Source organism: Coregonus lavaretus (genome assembly GCF_964263955.1).
Source record: "Coregonus lavaretus genome assembly, contig: HAP1_SCAFFOLD_8073, whole genome shotgun sequence".
In the NCBI taxonomy this organism is placed as follows: domain Eukaryota; kingdom Metazoa; phylum Chordata; class Actinopteri; order Salmoniformes; family Salmonidae; genus Coregonus; species Coregonus lavaretus.
Window position 1 is genome coordinate 19,435 of NW_028162769.1, and position 3,566 is coordinate 23,000.

The following is a 3,566-nucleotide window of genomic DNA, read 5'->3' on the forward strand; positions in this document are numbered from 1 at the left end:
CTGTGTGTAGAGAGCTGTGTATAGAGAGCTGTGTATAGAGAGCTGTGTGTAGAGAGCTGTGTATTTGTGTGTATAGAGTGCTGTGTGTAGAGAGCTGTGTGTAGAGAGCTGTGTGTAGAGAGCTGTGTATAGAGAGCTGTGTATTTGTGTGTGTAGAGAGCTGTGTGTAGAGAGCTGTGTATAGAGAGCTGTGTATAGAGAGCTGTGTATAGAGAGCTGTGTATTTGTGTGTATAGAGAGCTGTGTGTAGAGAGCTGTGTGTGTAGAGAGCTGTGTGTGTAGAGAGCTGTGTGTAGAGAGCTGTGTGTGTAGAGAGCTGTGTATAGAGAGCTGTGTGTAGAGAGCTGTGTGTGTAGAGAGCTGTGTGTAGAGAGCTGTGTATAGAGAGCTGTGTATAGAGAGCTGTGTATAGAGAGCTGTGTATTTGTGTGTATAGAGAGCTGTGTGTAGAGAGCTGTGTATTTGTGTGTATAGAGAGCTGTGTGTAGAGAGCTGTGTGTGTAGAGAGCTGTGTATAGAGAGCTGTGTGTAGAGAGCTGTGTGTGTAGAGAGCTGTGTGTATAGAGAGCTGTGTGTAGAGAGCTGTGTATTTGTGTGTATAGAGAGCTGTGTGAACTGAGTGGGTGGTTAAGGCTAAAGCTTATGACCCTATTAGCTATGCTGTCATCTGGGGTGAAACTAAACTATGCTATGCTAAGCTAACGGAAGGCTACGCTAATCCTCCAAAGTGTGTTTTAGGTTGAAGCTAAGCTAACGGAGGCTATGCTAATCCTCCCAACTGTGTTATAGGGTGAAGGTAAGCTAACGGAGGCTATGCTAATCCTCCCAACTGTGTTATAGGTTGAAGCTAAGCTAACGGAGGCTATGCTAATCCTCCCAACTGTGTTATAGGGTGAAGGTAAGCTAACGGAGGCTACGCTAATCCTCCCAGCTGTGATACTAATGATTAGCGGATTAGCGAGATGAGGATGTGTTTGTGTGTGTGTGTAGTGTGTGTGTGTGTGTAGTGTGTCTAAGCTTTTCCACAGACCAACAGCTGGGAGTTGGGCTTTAGCGAGGTTGTCAAGGCGATGATTTATGCTTCCCAACATTCCAGAGAGGCGGGAGTAATCATGTGCTGCTGTCAATCATCTAGTCAGGAAATTAAAGAAGGAAAAAACGAGTTTCTCAGGGAACGTTTTACACTGTGAAGCTTTATTGGGCTTTAGGTTGAAATACAAATGCCACATTATGAAAAAGAAAAAACAGTTTCATTAAATATGTCAAGAAACAGAGTTACATAGAAAACCAAGCAAGGCACCGCCACAACCAATCAGATTCCCCCTTTGTGCTCATGGGCCAATAGCAGCGCCCGATGTTAGACTGCTTAGAGCTTCAGACAGGCGAGTGTTTCATCAGTAAAGAGTTGTGCTCTTCATCATCACGAAGACGTGTATTATGTGTATTACATCACAGACACACGTGGTTCAGATCATTAATGTTTTCTCTAGAATCCCAAACATTCTGCATCAAGTCATCGGTGTGTGTGTGTTCTAGTCAGGGGATGTAGAGATTACTGTAGTGTGTTACAATCTAGGCCAGACAGACAGACAGGCATGGTTACATGGTTCTATCCAGTTATAACCAGTTCTCAACTATGGTTCCATGGTTCTATCCAGTTCTAACCACTTCTAAACTATGGTTCCATGGTTCTATCCAGTTCTAACCAGTTCTAAACTATGGTTCTATGGTTCTATCCAGTTCTAACCAGTTCTAAACTATGGTTCCATGGTTCTATCCAGTTCTAACCAGTTCTAAACTATGGTTCCATGGTTCTATCCAGTTCTAACCAGTTCTAAACTATGGTTCCATGGTTCTATCCAGTTCTAACCAGTTCTAAACTATGGTTCCATGGTTCTATCCAGTTCTAAACTATGGTTCCATGGTTTAAGGTAATGGGTCCTCCCTGGTCTGTCTAAGGTAATGGGTCCTCCCTGGTCTAAGGTAATGGGTCCTCCCTGGTCTAAGGTAATGGGTCCTCCCTGGTCTAAGGTAATGGGTCCTCCCTGGTCTAAGGTAATGGGTCCTCCCTGGTCTAAGGTAATGGTCCTCCCTGGTCTGTCTAAGGTAATGGGTCCTCCCTGGTCTAAGGTAATGGGTCCTCCCTGGTCTAAGGTAATGGGTCCTCCCTGGTCTAAGGTAATGGGTCCTCCCTGGTCTAAGGTAATGGGTCCTCCCTGGTCTAAGGTAATGGGTCCTCCCTGGTCTGTCTAAGGTAATGGGTCCTCCCTGGTCTGTCTAAGGTAATGGACCCTCCCTGGTCTAAGGTAATGGGTCCTCCCTGGTCTAAGGTAATGGGTCCTCCCTGGTCTAAGGTAATGGGTCCTCCCTGGTCTAAGGTAATGGGTCCTCCCTGGTCTAAGGTAATGGGTCCTCCCTGGTCTAAGGTAATGGGTCCTCCCTGGTCTAAGGTAATGGGTCCTCCCTGGTCTAAGGTAATGGGTCCTCCCTGGTCTAAGGTAATGGGTCCTCCCTGGTCTGTCTAAGGTAATGGGTCCTCCCTGGTCTAAGGTAATGGACCCTCCCTGGTCTAAGGTAATGGGTCCTCCCTGGTCTAAGGTAATGGGTCCTCCCTGGTCTAAGGTAATGGGTCCTCCCTGGTCTAAGGTAATGGGTCCTCCCTGGTCTAAGGTAATGGGTCCTCCCTGGTCTAAGGTAATGGGTCCTCCCTGGTCTAAGGTAATGGGTCCTCCCTGGTCTAAGGTAATGGGTCCTCCCTGGTCTAAGGTAATGGGTCCTCCCTGGTCTGTCTAAGGTAATGTGTCCTCCCTGGTCTAAGGTAATGGGTCCTCCCTGGTCTAAGGTAATGGGTCCTCCCTGGTCTAAGGTAATGGGTCCTCCCTGGTCTAAGGTAATGGGTCCTCCCTGGTCTAAGGTAATGGGTCCTCCCTGGTCTAAGGTAATGGGTCCTCCCTGGTCTGTCTAAGGTAATGGGTCCTCCCTGGTCTAAGGTAATGGGTCCTCCCTGGTCTAAGGTAATGGGTCCTCCCTGGTCTAAGGTAATGGGTCCTCCCTGGTCTGTCTAAGGTAATGGGTCCTCCCTGGTCTGTCTAAGGTAATGGGTCCTCCCTGGTCTAAGGTAATGTGTCCTCCCTGGTCTAAGGTAATGGGTCCTCCCTGGTCTAAGGTAATGGGTCCTCCCTGGTCTAAGGTAATGGGTCCTCCCTGGTCTGTCTAAGGTAATGGGTCCTCCCTGGTCTAAGGTAATGGGTCCTCCCTGGTCTGTCTAAGGTAATGGGTCCTCCCTGGTCTAAGGTAATGGGTCCTCCCTGGTCTGTCTAAGGTAATGGGTCCTCCCTGGTCTAAGGTAATGGGTCCTCCCTGGTCTAAGGTAATGGGTCCTCCCTGGTCTAAGGTAATGGGTCCTCCCTGGTCTAAGGTAATGGGTCCTCCCTGGTCTGTCTAAGGTAATGGACCCTCCCTGGTCTAAGGTAATGGGTCCTCCCTGGTCTAAGGTAATGGGTCCTCCCTGGTCTAAGGTAATGGACCCTCCCTGGTCTAAGGTAATGGGTCCTCCCTGGTCTAAG

The 3,566-nt window shown here is 48.2% G+C and overlaps 1 long non-coding RNA gene across 2 annotated transcripts; it reads left to right on the forward strand.

Annotated features, from left to right (window-relative positions):
* Window positions 1–1,174: 1,174 nt before the first annotated feature.
* LOC311118872 lies at window positions 1,175–3,560 on the forward strand. Of its 2 annotated transcripts, none has more exons than XR_014611872.1 (3): window positions 1,175–2,526; window positions 2,939–3,094; window positions 3,191–3,560. It is a non-coding gene; the product is annotated as an uncharacterized lncRNA (long non-coding RNA). The 2 variants fall into 2 exon arrangements; XR_014611873.1 differs by having other exon boundaries at window positions 2,939–3,066; window positions 3,119–3,560.
* The last annotated feature ends 6 nt before the right edge of the window (window positions 3,561–3,566 follow it).